This window comes from Macaca nemestrina, chromosome 8, assembly GCF_043159975.1.
Source record: "Macaca nemestrina isolate mMacNem1 chromosome 8, mMacNem.hap1, whole genome shotgun sequence".
NCBI lineage: Eukaryota > Metazoa > Chordata > Mammalia > Primates > Cercopithecidae > Macaca > Macaca nemestrina.
In genome coordinates this window covers 130568209-130585771 of record NC_092132.1, presented here as the reverse complement: position 1 = coordinate 130585771, position 17563 = coordinate 130568209, and the positions used below count along the sequence as shown (strand labels likewise).

The 17563-nt window shown below is 40.8% G+C and overlaps 1 protein-coding gene across 1 annotated transcript in view; it reads left to right on the top strand.

Annotated features, from left to right (window-relative positions):
- The window catches only part of LOC105482052 (ADAM metallopeptidase domain 28), a 596506-nt gene that overhangs the window by 121865 nt on the left and 457078 nt on the right, over positions 1-17563 (top strand). The window contains exon 5 of the mRNA XM_071068485.1: positions 9162-9304. The gene's annotated coding sequence lies outside the window, so the exon portion shown is untranslated. The remainder of the gene's footprint in view (positions 1-9161; positions 9305-17563) is intronic.

The following is a 17563-nucleotide window of genomic DNA, read 5'->3' as shown; positions in this document are numbered from 1 at the left end:
TGGGTATTGAGCCTGGAACCACACCATCAGCTCTTTGGGATCTCGGGCATTGAGACTCAGACTAGAACTAAACCATTGGCTCTCCTGAGTCTCCAGTTTGCTGACTGTAGATCTTGAGACTTTCCAGGCTCATATGCATTGAGACTCAGACTAGAACCAAACCATTGGCTCTCCTGGGTCTCCAGTTTGCTGACTGTAGATCTTGAGACTTTCCAGGCTCATATGCATTGAGACTCAGACTAGAACTAAACCATTGGCTCTCCTGAGTCTCCAGTTTGCTGACTGTAGATCTTGAGACTTTCCGGGCTCCACAGTTTTGTGAGTAAATTCTTAATAATAAATCTCTCTCTCTCCCCACTCCACCTCTGTATGTGTGTGTACATATATATGTATATATACACATACATATAATATATACATGTATGTGTGTATGTATATGTGCGTGTGTGTGTGTGTGTGTATATATACGTATGTCTCCTGTTGAGAACCTTGACTAATACACCTGGTCTCTCTGCATAGCTCTGGCCTCTACCTGAGCTCTGGTGATGAATCAGGGTGATTGATAAATGTATAAAGCTCACAGAGAGGTTATTCAACCAGCTCATGTGGCCCTGTTTGGTGCCTGGTTACTGACTGCTGTTTTCTGTTTCCCGTTTGACAGGATCCGAATTTCTGGTACTGATCTGGGGCCAGATTCTGCTATGTCTACCTTTCCCAGACAGGATTTTTCTAGACCATTAGGGAATCCAGGTCTCTGATAAAAGGGGTAGAGAGGATCTCTGCCTAACGGACCTGGAAGGTGGTATATTATAAGGATAAAATCAATAGAATACTGGGGATTGAAGGGGACCAGTACAATTTAGTGGCATAACAGGTAGCATAATACGAACCTGATTTTCTGAAGCCCAGTTTTTGCTCTGGTTACGTGTCTTGGTGTGTGTTCCTTAAACAACAATGAAATGTTGTTTTTGGTATTTTTGAGTGTGAGAGGTTAAGAGATTCTTCCCAACTGTGAATGGGATGGGAGTATGCAGGGACTCATATGAACTCTGGGTGCCATTTTATTGAATCATGAGGGCAAATGTCTAGAACGAGCCTAGGGCCAAATGTGAGTCAGAGAAATCACTCATAATTCTATTTCTACTTTTAACTCCGGAGGTGACCTTGGGCAAGTCATTTAATTGCTCTTGGCCTCCTATGTCCTCTTACTTCTTGAAAAGTGATCTTCAAGCCAGCAGTCACAGCATCACTTAGAGGCTAGTTAGAAATTTAGACGTTCACACCCTGCCCCAGACCTGCTGAATCAGAATCATTTTAACAAGATCACCACGTGATCAAGTTTGACAAGCACTATTGTGGAGGAAAAAACACAATGTTTGGGAATATTTAGAAATGGCCGTTTTCTTGATCTGTACATTCCTGTATGACTTTGGATGTGTCAGTGAAACTCTCTGAGCCTCAACTTCCCTATTTGAAAACAAGGGGTAAAAATAGCTGCCTTACAACCTGATGGACTTTTCATGAGGATGAAATTAAAATCTCATATGCATGTATTGAGTGACTTGCATGAGCCTGGTCCCATCTAAATACTGCAGGGTACAGAGATGACTGAGACACAGTGCTTATGCCCAGGAATTCAGCCTCTAGTAGAATGAGAAAACATGTGTGACAGCACTTTGTAAATGCAAAGGGCTACCTAAATGTTAGCTATTCTAAGTATTAATAGGGATAATAATACTTGCCCTACTTATGCTGAGTGGCTATCATTAAGCTTGAGTGAGATAAAGCATGTCAAAGTCATCCAAAAAGTTGAAAAGTACTGACGTAAGAACTTATTATTAGTATTATTATCGCCATCACCGAGTGAATGATCATTAATTTTAGTAGGCAGAAACTTAGATTTAATTATATTTACTCAGGCAGCAGAGGATGCTGGAGTTTAAATACCAAACTTAGAACTCTCAAGTTGAACACACAAGGAGATTCTCGCTTGCTTTTGGTTCTGCAGGGGAACTACATCGACAATTAAGAGTCTGTTAATACTTCTGCTATTTCAGAATATCTGATCCTAGAAGCAGGGATTTCTTTAGAGTTTATTGGCGACCCACTGAAATGCATCCATCTGTGAGGTGGAATGTTCTATCTGATGGGCAGCCTGACAATAGCACTACCCTGCCGATTAGGATGTGGTCAGGTGGAAAAAACACAGGTGGCTTATGCTTTGCGAGGTCCTCTATTTGGGTGTCTGTTCAGGGGCAGTCTTGCTCTGTACATGACTGTCCACAGAGCCCATGGTATCGTGCTGAAACCGTGGAAACTCAGGGCAGGCAAAGGAACTGGGAAATCAAGCTAGTCTAATTCTCAAATTTGCAGACACTGTGGCCCAGAGCGTCAAAATGTTGTCTGTGGCTGGCTCCAGATCACACTTGAAGATGACAGAAAAGTTGGGACTTGAAAACTTAGTTCTCCTGGCTCCCAGTACAGGGCCTTCTCCTTACAGCTTCATGCATTGAGGATGCTTTTTTGCTTTGAGTCACATACCAGCAAGAAGACAGTGCACACTGCAGTTTTGATCTGGTCATGTCTCAAGTGTCTACCCTTTGCTTTGTTCTTGACAGTGTAGATGTAGTCTGGGCTCTTCTTCCTCACTTCCTCACTGTTGCTCTTCTCTCCTGACACTGCCTGTGATGTGGTCAGTGCACATTTTAATGAGGCAGCAGCAAAAGGGCAAGATTAACATTTCCCTCCCTGACAGTCCTCATGCATGTTGCTTATTCTTTTATTACATGTTTATCTTGGTCTGCCTTGACTTTGAGTTAACATATATGTGTTTACTTTTCCCCTCTAAATTATAAGGCTCTGGAGCTCCGGAGGCGGCAGCTCCATGGTTGAAATCCAGCTTTGTCACTGCATAAATCATTCTGTGATCTTGGGCAAGTCACATTGTCATTTTGAACTTTTTTTTTTAGCCTGTAAATTGCGATACAATCATACCTACTCTATAGATGGTGAAAACTAAAGAATACACGTGATGCAACTGATCCATTGTAGTTACTGTCTCTTCTGCTCTCAGATGTGAACCTGAAGGGACAATATCTGATTAACCACAGCCACCTTCCTCACCTTTCCATGCTATATGGAACCAAATGGACTCTCAGGACAAAAATGTCCTGAGCCTCTCAAGGGAACTTCCAGACATTTTCCTAAGAAAGGAACTTTAAGTCACTCATGAGGTCTCTTTTTCTGACTACCGGTCTTTTCCAGGAAGGTTGGGTCACAGACCATTAACTACCATTTCTTTCAGCCTTTGGTTATTGTTTTTTTTAGCTCTGATGTCTCCCATTCTCTTACTTCCAAGCTCATTCCCATTTTGTTTTGAAGGATGGTGATGATTCTTTCAGGATACAAATATTGCCTGCTTCCCTCTGCATGAGTTAATGTGTACTGAATTGAGAACAGGTAGACGCTACCATGCCTCTGGGCCTTGGCTCCTTATTTGTGGCACATTTACTGTCTTAACTTCTTCCTGTTCTGAAGCTCACAGCCGGAAGTGACCTCTTCCTCTTTTGACTCTATGACCTCAAGGGCAGGCCAGCCTTGGATTGCTCCAGGCCCCCTGAAGCACTTTATATCCAGCAGAAACAATACAGAGTTGCTTGATTCCTGCTTCTTGAACTTGATGCTCCTCTTTTAATTAAAAGGAGATGTTTCCCTCTCACAGCATGTATTGGAATTCCCCCGAGAGAGTGTCTCAGCTCCTTCCCTAGAAAAATGTCTTGTTAGTCTATGAGGTGTAGAAATTGAGCCTCTGGGGCTTGGTGCTGAGGTTTCTGAAGGAGAGAGATTCTTTACATAAGAGAGAAAAGAATATTTGGAGCTGGGGAATTGGAGTGTTCAGGAGGAAGGTGGTGAGGATCTGGGAGAGAAGGACAGAGCAGATGGGTGAACATGATGGCGGAATGCCACCCTCTTGATGTTATGACCTCTACCCTGATTCTCAAGTAATCTGAGAAGATGGGTGTGATGGGCTCTGCTGTGGATGTGGAAGAAAGGCTGATTCTGCATCGTGAGTGGGTGGAAGGCAGATCTGGAGACTGGACACCTCTGATTTCACAGGAACTTGAAGGAGGAGCATGGATGGGAAACAAACTTTGAACTTCCCCACACCTTGGAAATGGAGGTCTGATGCAATGTGTGGGGGGCCCAGCAATTCAAGGAAGTTAAGTCAAGAATGCATGGAGCAGAAGGCGCCCAGCTGACCTCTGGGTTATACTCACATTGAGCCTGGCACAAAGTCAGGCATTTAAAATGATATCCTGCCAGGTTTTTTTTTGTTTGTTTGTTTCCTTAGAAAAGGATATGGCAAACTTTCAAGGGGAAACTGTTGATACCAGAAGGCCACTTTGGGTCACCTCATCCAAGAGTCTGTGCAAACTCCCACGATGCCCAGGGACTAAGTTGGCTTTAGAGTCTGTGGCCACTGCTGTTCTCCCCACTGCCTTCTCTCTAGATAGATATAGGTGGCAGTGACCACAGGATACCAGGCATTTGGGGAATCTTAATGCTGCTGTGTTGTAGGTAACTACTACTTGCTGTGAACACCACCACCTCCTCTTCCACTGAGAGTCATGGAGCCAGGCTGGCAGTCAATGTTGTGAACCTGAAAAGGGGCCCCTAGTGCACAGAGACCATGCTCAGTGGCCTTATCAGCACTGTCAGGAAGAGGAGACAACCAACCAAACCCATGTGATCTTTCAAGAATGAACAGATGAAGGTTTCTAAGAAGTTCCCCAAATTATTCCTTTAAAAGAGCGCCTCTGCAGTCTTTCCTGTGTTTGCTGTGAGACAGCAGCTGTGTAGCTGTCAGCAATTGCTGCAGAGATGCAAGATTGTAAGAGGTGGATCAATATTTTTTTTCAATATGACTTACCCACAGCTGTTCGCATATTTGGTTTCTTTGAACATTCTTTCCACTGAACTTAACCAGGGGAGGAGTTTCTAGAATCATAATGTGACATGCAGAAAAATTAACAGTAAAAGTTTTAAATTTAAAAGTGACCTAAATAGTTCTTGGGTTAACAGAGAAATCAAAACTGCAGTAATAGAAATGAGTATTACTCATTTTCTAATGAGTAATAGACTCATTAGAAAATAACCAACAATGAGAATACACATATCAAACTTATGCCAATGTTGTTCTTGAGAAATGTCACTGCTCTGAATATTTTCAGAAATAAACAATAAAAATGAAGGAGAATTAAACTGAGAAATGCAAGCAGCCAGAAAAAAAAAAAAACTGAAGAAAATAAGAAGAAATTTTTGAGGGTTGATATAACATTACAATGCCTAAAGGTAATAGAACATATTAATAAATCCAATAAGCATTTGTTTTGTTTTATTTTATTATTTTTTTGAAATGGAGTCTTAACTTGTCACCCAGGCTGGAGTGCAGTGGTATAATCTCGGCTCACGGCAGCCTCCACCTCCAGGCTTCAAGCGATTCTCCTACCTCACCCTCCCAAGTAGCTGGGACTACAGGCAGCCACCATCATGCTCAGCTAAATGTTTACATTTTTAGTACAGACGGGGTGTCATTATGTTGGCCAAGCTGGTCTTGAACTCCTGACCTCAAATGATCCACCTGCCTCAGTCTTCCAAAGTCAATAAGTATTTATTTTTAATAAAATAAGATAGGCCAAACTCTGGCAAATATAAATCACAAATATAGTGAAAATGCAAATATTTAATATTAGAAGTAAGAAAGAGAATGTACCTTAGAGAAAGAGGTGATTTAAGGAGCAAAACAGTATTATGGGCAACTGTATGCCAGTAATCCTTAAAACACTATGTAAATAAATAATTTTCTTATACATACAAATCACCAGCTTGACTGAAGAAGTTCAAAACTGAAACAGAAGAGTAGCCATGAAAAAACTGAAAAAAAAAAAGTTCAGAGGATTACTTCAAAAAAAAGGTCCTGGTATATACAGTTTTATGTTTTTCTTCTTTAAAACTTTTAAAGAAACATAGCAATCATAAAAGAAAAATCAACAGATTTGGTTACATAAAACTTAAAAAAATATTATGGTAAAAGATATCAAAAAATTTTGAAAAGATGATAGATGGAGAGAAGAAATATATGCAAATATATATACGAAAAGGCTAATATTCCTTGCATGCCAAGAACTCAGAGACTGAAGAGAAAAATTATCTAATAAAATAGGTAGGATTTATTATATTTATTACAGAAACAAATTTATCACATGCTTTTTAAAACTTTTAATGGTACATATGCAGGTTTGTTATACAGGTAAACTCATGTCATGGGGGTTTGTTGTACAGATTATTTCATCACCCAGGTATTAAGCCTGGTACCCATTAGTTATTCTTCCTGATCCACTCCTTCCTCCCAGGCCCCACCCTCCAGTAGGCCCCAGTGTCTGTTGTTCCATTTTTTGTGTCCGCGTGTTCTCATCATTTAGCTCCCACTGATAAATGAGAACGTGCGGTATTTGGTTTACTGTTTCTGCATTAGTTTGCTAAGAATGATGGCCTCCAGCCTCATCCATGTTCCTTCAGAGGATGTGATCTCATTCTTTTTGTGGCTGCATAGAATTCCATGGTGAATATATATTACATTTTTTTTTTCCAGGCTACCTTTGACAGGCATTTAAGTTAATTCCATGCCTTTGCTATTATGAATAATGCTGTAATGAACATACTCATGTGTATGTCTTTATAATAGAACAATGTATATTGCTTTAGGTGTATATCCAGTAATGGGATTGCTGGCTCAGATGGTATTTCTGTTTCTATGTCTTTGAGGAATTGCCACACTGCTTTCCACAATGGTTGGACTAATTTACACTCCCACCAACAGTGTATAAGCATTCCCTTTTCTCTGCAACCTCACCAGCATCTGTTATTTTTTGACTTTCTAGTAATAGCCATTCTGACTGGTGAATCACATAAATTATGTTGCCTTATAATACCAAGCCTTCTAGAAGTAATTGACATGTTCAGTATAGGCGGATGATTGTACAAATTATAAAAGTAGTAATAATTTCTCAGGCCCAAATCTTCTCTGTTTTCACGCATACTCCATATCCAATTCATCTATAAATTCTGTTTGCTGTCCCTTAAAAATGATTTCAAATCTGAACACACTTCTTCACTTACACAGCTACTTCCTGGTCCAAATCCCAGCCCTCTCTGGCCTAACACTGGAGAGTTTCTCACCTGCTCTCTCTGCTTTCACTCTGCACCTCCTGTTGTCTCTTATGTGCACACGTGCCAGACTAGGAATTTAAAATGCCAAATAGGTACCACCATCTTGCTCAAAACTCTCTAGTATCCATCTTCTTTTTTTTTTTTTTGAGACGGAGTCTCGCTCTGTCGCCTAGGCTGGAGTGCAGTGGCCAGATCTCAGCTCACTGCAAGCTCCGCCTCCCGGGTTCAGGCCATTCTCCTGCCTCAGCCTCCCGAGTAGCTGGGACCACAGGCGCCGCCACCTCGCCCGGCTAATTTTTTTTGTGTTTTTAGTAGAGACGGGGTTTCGCCGTGTTAGCCAGGATGGTCTCGATCTCCTGACCTTGTGATCCGCCTGTCTCGGCCTCCCAAAGTGCTGGGATTACAGGCTTGAGCCACCGCGCCCGGCCTATCCATCTTCTTATTGCACTTAACATGATAGCTGACGTTCTGACCGAGGCTTACAGGATGTTACTTGATCTGAGACTTGGCCATTGCTCCAACCTCATTTCCTCCTGTTCTCCCGTTTCTGGCTTCTCTACCAACACTGGCTTCTTGTTGTTCTTTGAACATGTGTATGAATCTTTTAACTTGATGTTCCCTCTATTTGGAACACTTTCCCCTAAGGTTATTGACATAACTTTCTTCTTCACTTCCCTTGCATCTTGGTTCAATTTTGTCCTTCTCAGACCGTCCTATTCAAAATAGCAATTCCCTTCTGATCCTCATTATACTGGTGACGCATTCTGAGAAAACACAAGTCCAAAATTCAAGAAAGCATTGAATCGTAGTTTAAATCATTGCTCCCAAAGTTGGGTTGCAGTGGTATTTCTACACCAATTTAAGTGCTTTATGCAGATTGTCTCATTTAATCTTCACCATGACTCTTTTGATCAGTGTTTCTTATTTTCAGATCATGAACTGAAAGATGAGAGATGATTTCCTATAGTGTAAGTGGAGGAGCCAGGACTTGAACCGTGGCAATGGGGGTCGGCACCAACAGGCTAAACTGCTTCCCAGGGCACTGGGCACATCTTTGCTTCTCACCCTTGCACTGTGTCACAAGGGGCAGCATCTGTCTTTAATTTCATGTTTCACTCTCTCAAAATTTCCCCATTTTTCTAAAACTCAGCCTACACTGATTAATTGCTGTCTCATGCTCTACTCCCTTCATCCTGGGTCTCTCTCCTTCTTAGACACCTCCACTTTAAAGCTATCTGGAAACCCTGACTTCTCCAGCTCTATATTTTTGGCCACTTTGTCATCATTTGCATAAAGAAGCTCAAAAGACAGTCTGGGGGCATGCCACACCCTCCTACAAAGGGGCAAGAGGAGAGACACAATTCTCATCACACATTTTCAAGTTTTTAGAAGATGCCTCTGCAATACTTCAGTACTGAGCACACACTTCCTGAACTACTCCAAGTGGAAATGATTTCACTTTCCTCTGAATTTTTATAGAATGTGTTTCTGTTTCCATTGATTTGACCCTAGTATTCAACCATATGAAGCAAATGGTAGGTGTGTTGCCTTTAGCAAGTTATTCACCACTTTGTACCTTAGTTTCTTTCTCTGTAAAATGGAGAAAATAATACCTACACTTCAAGGTCATTGAAGGGATTAAATAACGCAAGATACCTATTAATACTTGACATACAGTTGACACTCATTAGTCATGAGTTGATCTTGAATATGATGCTGAAGGCAGAATATGTATCTTTCCTCATACCTGTAGTGTTGAGTCATTGTATTAGTCCTGAGGAAGTAACTGGAAAAGAAGTCTTAATTTCACTGCCAAAGAAATAATTGGATCAAGGTTACATAGTATATATATATATAAAAAAAACCTCGAGCAAACAAAGAAACAAAATAAATGTGTGCATGCTTATAACCCTCTTTTGCATGATTTCCAGGTCAGACATTTCTAAATGGAGTCTTCTGTGGACACCTTTGAGCACTGAATGACAGATGGCATAGAGTGATGGATAAAGAAATGGACCCAGATAGGAGATCTGGATTCTAACCCTTCCTCCCTCGCTATGTGACCCAATTTAAGGTACGTTCTCTCCTTAGGCTCAGTTTGTTTGTTTGTTTGTTTTTGTTTTTTTATCCTTTAATGGGAAATACTGGAAAAAAAAGAAACCAAAAACGAACAATAGGGATTTCTACTTGCTTCATAGACTGGCTGTGTCAAGAAAGGTAATCTACATTAAGGTATTTTGTGCATTTAAGATAGGAGAGATTACTTCGGTAATTTTACTGTCTCCCTTTCAATTGAAAAAAATGCAGCTATAAGTAAGTGTTTCCCTCAGTGTTGGGTTCCCAGATACATTCTGCAGATATTGAACAACTTCTACTCTTTTTAGGGACATGCCATTCTAGGATAACTGCATCAGTGTGAGGATTAGGAAGGGCATGATCAACAACTGAATCTTAAACCATGGCTGACTTCCAAAGGCCATTGCTTCGCCTTTGATAGGACAGTGACTCAACCTCCAGGGCTGAGTGATGCCTGATGGCCGTGGAGTGATCTCTATTTTCCTCTCTATATACATCCACACATTTTTTTCTGTTTCTATCTCTCTATATATTTCTATATGTGTGTATATATGTATACACATATATATGTGTATACATATATATATACACACACATACCTGTATCTATCTATCTATATACCTATACCCATACCTCTCTCTCTTCCTCTAGTTTTTTTCTTAATCAGGGCTGTTCTTGATCTAAATTCCTCTTTTGCTGCAAAAACTAGCTTTATTCATTGTCATAAATTTATTCACCGTCATAAAAACAAATGCTCCAAAACGGTTGATTACCACACAAATAAAGACAGATTCATCTCTCTATTATATCTCTATCCATCCATCTACCTGTCTATCCGTCTATCAATTCAAACTCTTGTTCAGCCCATCCATTCAATCCTACCTGCTAGAGTATATCTTTTTTTCTTTATCTTTTGCCTATCTTCGGGCCCAACCTGGAATAGAAACTATGGCTTCCATCCAAGAAAGCATCATTCAAATTGTTCTCAGCCACATGGCAGTCTAAATTTGGAATCCACAAGGTTTTGAGAATGTCTTTCAACCTTTGGGTGATTATCTGAACTCAATCCAAACCTTCATGCTTGAAGACTCTGCTATTGTTAAATATGGCTCCTGTTCACCGCTGGTCACTCACCTGGGTGTTTTCATTTTGCCTGGGAAATGACCTTGTATAAATTCCCTGGATTGTTTGAAACCAACTGCGTGGCAGAGGCTGGTTGATGATGGGTGAACCAAAGTAGGTTGCTAGTTTTCAGCTTAGCCTACCCTGGACGAGGGCCTGAAGCTCCTGGCTTTGAAGAAACTCAAATGCAATTCACCTGGAACAGCAGCTTTTTCTGACAGTTGTTTGTGTTACAGACTTAGCCACAAAAGCCTCATGAGAATGCTGGGCCAGAAAACACAGGGATGGGTGTGATTGGGGCCCGAATGGGGATAGGGGAGTTGATTACAGGATACGCTCACCTCCCCCACCACGGATGTAGCTTTGGTTTGGTGGTTTGATTTTAGTACACCCTAAACTAATTTAGTCCTATCCATACTAAATTCTAGTTGGGCACTTGACAAAGAGCTTTTATTTCATCCTTGGCTTAAAAAAAATAAAGGCAATATGTTCTTTTTAAAGAGAAAACAACAAAACAGGTTTTGCAAGGGCTGGATTTTCAGTTCTGGAGTTTCCCACACTATCTATGGCCTAAAGGCTTGGCAAGGGCAAACCAGGGCTGTTTAGGGTGAAAAAAATAAAAATAATATCTTATGCTTGTATAGAGCTTTATACTTTAAAATGTCTCTTCAATCATCGCTGATTGCAAACTTAATCTCTGCCATGCAGTTTGCTGGGGGAATAAAGAAATAAAGTGAGGTTCTAGCTCTCAAGGAGCTCACGGGTTAGTAGAAGGAGATCAACACTGATGTCAGCAGATGTAACAAGACACTTTCATGCCACCATGCCGGGAGAGAGGAGGGAGAAGTCAATTCTGTTGTGTAAAAGGTAAGGCAGTTAGAAGAGTAGGACAAAAATATTATAGAATATTCAAGCTTAAAGGAACCTTAGATTTTATATAATCCTACACAATCATTCTAAAGATGAAAGAACTTCATCCCAGATGTGAAGTGACTTGCCTAAAGTCAAACAGCTAGATTAGCAGTGCAGTGGGTCTAGGATGCTGAACTTCTAGTTCTCAGGGTCGTAGTTCTTTTTTTCCCCACCCAGCATGGCAATATCTCAAATTCTAAGCAGGGGACCTGAGCACTTCCATGGGGTACTGCACTGTGCTGGTGAAGAACCCACAAACTCCTGTGTCTTGCATGTAGGGCTAGTTCAAGGCTGACTGGGCCTCCAGCCTGTGTTCTCTCTGCCTTTCTCCCTCTCTTTCATTGATGACCAGTGTGCTGATGCTCAGGATCTCTCCAGGAATCACATATGCTCACCCATTCTAAGGAGTTAATGATTTCCTTTTGGAACCTGTTCCAGAGTACAGCACTCAGTATAAGGTCTCAGGAAAAGCAACTAATAGCAGTCTTTTAGGCACTTAGTAGAGATATATTTGGGAGACAAGAACCTTCCTATGTCCCCTCAGTCACTCTGCACTGAAGACCATTCAGTAGGTCTAGTTTTAGAAGTGAAATTATCAGGGAGAACCTCTGCCTTGTTGTCAGAACCAATCCTTAGCTCATGGAAATGCATTGGGAAGCCACACCATGGCTCACAGGTGAAGTTAGATAGAAGGGTAACTGGCATTTTACGGGAGGAGACTGAGAAAGTGATGTGAAAGCTAAGGTCCCACAGCTGGCAGAGGACCTCCAGTGCTCATGCAGCCTGATGGAGATTTAATTGGCGTCCCTCTTACCAAGCTCTGGTTGAGTCCAGATACTCACAGATGCCGTGGGAATAGTGAGGTTTGAGAGCCAGGTTTGGAGGCTGAAGGCTTTTCCGTGTGATCCTGGAAATCCATTACCCTCTGTGTTCTTGGGAATACCTGGTCCTCTTCCCTGTGCTGGTCTGAAAAAGAACAAACAAAAGTAAGTCTTGCTTTCCCCTGCGTTTGACAAGCACTTTATCATGCGGGCCTTTTTTGTTACTTAATTCCTAGCTGATTTTTGGCTCTGTGTGCAGAATATTGGCTCTTGGGACAGTTGTGTGTGTATATGCATTTCAATCTCTGTGTGTCAATATACGAAAACAATGAAGTCTCAAAGTTTGTTTCAGGCATCTGAGTATGGTAAAATTTGGCTTCTGGAAGGTCTAGGTCCTGGAGTTTTCTAGGCTAAAAGTTTTTCAAGCTGTTTAAAGTCATGAATCTTTATGTAACAAAGAATCTCATAATTGTGGCTAAAAATTTACTTATATGTATGTGTGGGTGTATATGTATATGTGGGTATATATGCCCACACATGCATAGCTTTAAACTATAATATCTATTTGAAAATGTATCTATTACTCCTTGCCATGGGTATATTGCAACTGACCCTTAATATATTGTGCTGTAAATAATGCTAGAAAGGAATCAAGGATGATGAGTGAGTATAGGAAGGGAGAGAAGGAGGGAGAAGCATATAATAACTTGTTAAGATATATTGACAAACCATTTTTTTCTAAATACTGCATCTGACATATACATAGAAAAACATATATGCATTTGCACAAATTTAAAATAGGAAATAAAGCAGAATTTTTATCAGTTTATAATAGAGATCTATGGAAAGGTTATTGGTCGTTAATGATAATAATACTGCCCAGGAGGAAGCATGGAGTGCTGCATGAGAGAGTTGGGGGGACAGTGCTAAGGTTTCAAAACAGCTGCTCCCACTTAACAGCTCTGTAAGCTTGGGAATATTACTTTCTATGGGCTTCAGCTTCCTACTCTGTAAAATCAGGGGAAATGATGTTTCTTCAGAGAATAATGAGAATTAAACAAAATCTTAAATTACTTGGCACATGACCAGCATTCCATAAAATGTCAGTTCCCTTTGTAATCCTAGCATCTTTACTGTTTATGGTGGTAACATAATACTTACATATTGTTATGGACTGAATATGTCTGCCCAGAATTGGTATGTTGAAACCCTAACCCTCAATGTGATATTTGGAGGTGGGGCCTTGGGAGGTGATTAGTTTAGATGAGGTCATGAGGGTGGGGCCCTCATGGTGGGATTAGTGGCCTTATAAGAAAAGACACCGGAGAGCTTGTTTCACTTTACTCTCTCTCCTCCAAGTAAGGACACAGTGAGAAGGCGACCATCTGCAAGCCAGGAAGAGAGCCCTTATCGGGAACCAAATTGGTCAGCACATTGATCTTGAACTTCCTAGTCTCCAAATAAATGTCTGTTGTTTAAGCCACCCAATATGTGGCATTTTGTTTTAGTAGTCTGGCTGACTAACGCACACTTGATGGCACCTTATTTGTGTAATTCCCAATCCTAGGAAAAGGTAGTTATGGCTTGATTTCTTTTTTTTTTTTTTTTTTTTTGAGATGAAGTCTCGCTCTGTTGTCCAGGCTGGAGTACATGGTGCAGTCTCAGCTCACTGCAACCTCCACCTCTCGGGTTCAAGCCATTCTCCTGCCTCAGCTTCCTGAGTAGCTGGGACTGCAGGTGCCCGCCACTACGCCTGGCTAACTTTTGTATTTTTAGTAGAGACAGGCTTTCACCATATTGGCCAGGCTGGTTTCAAACTCCTGACCTTGTGATCTGCCCGCCTTGGCCTCCCAAAGTGCTGGGATTACATGTGTGAGCCACCACACCTGGCCGGCTTGATTCCTATTTTAAGGATGGCAAACTGGAAGTCTTAGGGAAGTTGTGAAGTCCAACATCACAAGAAAGAGCCAGCATCAGGATTAGAGTTTGCACTTCGAGTGTCTAACTCAGCATAATTCCGTGATACCATACTTCCTCTCTCTATAATAATTAGGGCTGTAATATCAGAAATGGAGATGGTGTGGAGTTCCATCTTACTTCATTGTTTTTAATTTGGTTTCTTATTGGGGTGACAGCAGATCTTCTTAACCTGGAGCAGTTTTGCCACTGCCCCTCCACCCTGGGGAGTATTTGGTATACTTGGAAACAGTTTTGATTGTCTCTATTTTGATTGTGGTAGAGGGTGCTACTAGAATTTAGTGGTTAAAAGCCAACGATGCCACTAACCACCCTACAATGCATAGGATAACTTTAATTGTTGAAAAACCCTGGGTTATGGTCATACAATGAAATGCATTCTCTACCCAGAGACAGCAATACTTGTGCTATATGCCTTTTGCTGTGACTGAAGAATTTGAGGATTGACATCTTGCTGCAAAGTGTAATATAAAGCTAGAGGGGGAAAATACAACCAAACTCAGAAACAATAGTCCCTGAACACTTTTAAAAATATTATGGCATTGACAAAATCATATTAAAATAACAAGAGGTATCCAAGATAAAAATATTTCTCAATTTCATCACCTAATTAAATCATCCCCATACATATTTAAAATGTGAGATATTCATAACACCATCCAAATTGTAAGTTTATTAGTAAATAGTCAGCTGGTTCTCATGGTTGTATAATTCTACAGAATTGACAAAAAGTATTCTAGAACCTTCCTTACAAGTCTGTTATTGAAGAACTGGAGGCTGGGCACGGTGGCTCACGCCTGTAGTTCCAGTACTTTGGGAGGCCGAGGCGGGTGGATCACTTGAGATCAAGAGTTTGAGACCAGCCTGGCCAACATGGTGAAATGCTGTCTCTACTAAAAATATAAAAATTAGCAGGGTGTGGTGGTGCATGCCTGTAATCCCTATGAGGCTGAGGCAGGAGAATTGCTTGAACCCGGGAGGTGGAGGTAGCAGTGAGCTGTGATTACACCCCTGCTCTCCAGCCTGGATGACAGAGTGAGGCTTGGTCTGAAAAAACAAGTTAGAAAAAAAAAAAAAAAAAAAAAAAGAAAGAAATGAACTGGAACTTTGATTAATTTGATCTTTGGCTATTTGGAATGCCTATAATCTTATTTAACAGAAAATATAGAAATGGCAAGAAAAAGAAATTTATGTGAGGGATTTGTGGAAAAATTTCTAGGGACTTTGCAGAGGTCAATGTGGATTTCAGATTTCCCCACTCCCTGCAGGCACTTGAGCAATCTGGTATATGATGTAAATGATCCCAGGCCCTTGTGTTGCCTCAGTTGTCCTGGACAAACTTAGCCTGACTTTGCCAAGGCAGGAAGGTAAACCCAGAAAAAAAATTGCATCAGCACAAAAGATTGGGAATGAGGAGAAATTTTTTTGCGGGGTTTGGATTGATTACCTGAAAAGCTCAGTACTCCAGGATGTTCTAACCAATGGAATTTTATTGCAAAACACCCTGTATATGTGAAAGATTGAGTAGGAGGCTAGAGGAGGATACATACTCCAGCACAGAATGCTGTTAGAGGTGAGACTTTACTGCAAGAAGCTCAAAAATCCTTCAGCCAAACCTCCTGGGAGTGTTAAGCTAGGGGATCTTGGATGGTGACAACTTCCATGATTCTGTAACCAAAGCATACTCAGATTGTGGCAGAGGAATTCTTCCCTTGGAACATGAGATACAGGATGGGCATGGAACGCTTGTGTGGTGGCTTGGCAAACTTCTTCTCAAAAAAGTAAATTATTTTTGATTTAGAAAACAAGAAACGCACAGAAAATTAAAAAAATACATACCAAATATAATTAACAGTAAGATGTAAACTTTGCACCTCTCACCCGGATTTTCCAATGGCATCATCTGGCCTCAACACTTCCATCCCACTGGGCTTGTATAGACACACTACCTTGGTGCCAAAGTGTTGACAAATAGGCTGCAAAATCATGACAATTCACTTCTAAAAGCTTCCTCATGCAACTCCCAGGGAAGAGAGAATTCTCATACACAACCACACCCTTAACAAATCTAAGGAAATTAATAATTTCATATCATCACCCAACAGTCTGTAAAGTCAAATATTCCTAATTGTCCTGACAATGTTCCCTATACCCTGTAGCTATTGCATTGCCTGTATATCTCTTTACTTTCCTTCCATCTAGACCAATCCACAAGTCTTTCTTTGTTCTTCATGACAATGAAGCTTTTGAAGAATGTGAGATTGGTCTGAAAGTTTCCTCATAATTAAATTCAGGTTAAACAATTATGGCAAAGTACACAAAAAGAATGTGTGTACTCATGGTACCACACAAAGGGGCATACAGTGTCAGCGGTCCCACTATTGGTGAGGTCAAGTTTGACTATTTGGGTAAGGTGGTGACCCCCAGACCTCTCTGTTGAGAAACACATCCACTCCACCTCCCTCTCCTCCTCCCCGCTCCATCCCTGGAATTTAATAAATAACCAGTGGGGTGATACTTTAAGATTCTTTTTTTTTTTTTTTTAGCATACATTGATGATTTTTGCCTTAATTATTACACTGGGGGGTTTTCTAATTTTTTGAGTCCTTTTACATTTACTAGTTGACATTCTTTGGTAAAAAGAGATTTTCCTTTCGCTCTTATTTCTCTTCTCTCCCCTCCCCATGTTTCCTCTTCTTCCTCTTCTTCTTCTCCTCCGCCTCTTCTTCCTTCTTTTTTTCCTCTCTTGTTTTACTTCTTCTCTTTCTTTTTCTCCTTTATCTTCCTCATCTCTCTTTCTCTGTTTTTCAAGTATCAGTATTATAATAACATCTGCATTTCTTCAGTGTTGTATTTTATTATTATTGTTACTCCTTATGATCTGCAGTCATCCCAGACATGAGTAATGAGAGCCCCTTCAAGACAGCTCCTCCGTCTTTTGACCTGTGTCCATCAGTCCTGGACTCTTGCTTGATTCTGGCTTAAGATGTGTCAGGCTTTTCACTGTCCAGGCCTGGAGTCAGCATTTCTCAAGGAAAAGTGGTTCCTATTGGTGGGGAGTGGTGTTTAGAAATACACACACAAACACACACACACACAGACACACGATTCATACATATACATCCTATTCATGTAGAAAACCACAGAAATTTCCCCCAGCTTCTCTCATTCCATATCTGTGATTCCCTCTTGTAAAGTGGAAAAGCTGGCTCCCTAAAATATTAATTTACTTACATGTTTACTCTATATTATACCACAGACAAAGTAGTTTCAAAATTACAGCATGAACGCCACTAGGAACAGCAAACCTAACTGTGAAATTCACAATTTGGTTGCAATTCATCTTCTTAGACTACATTAGTCCCCCTTATCTGAAAATGCTTTTCAATGTTTCAGTTATCTGTGGTCAACCCTCTGTCCAAAGA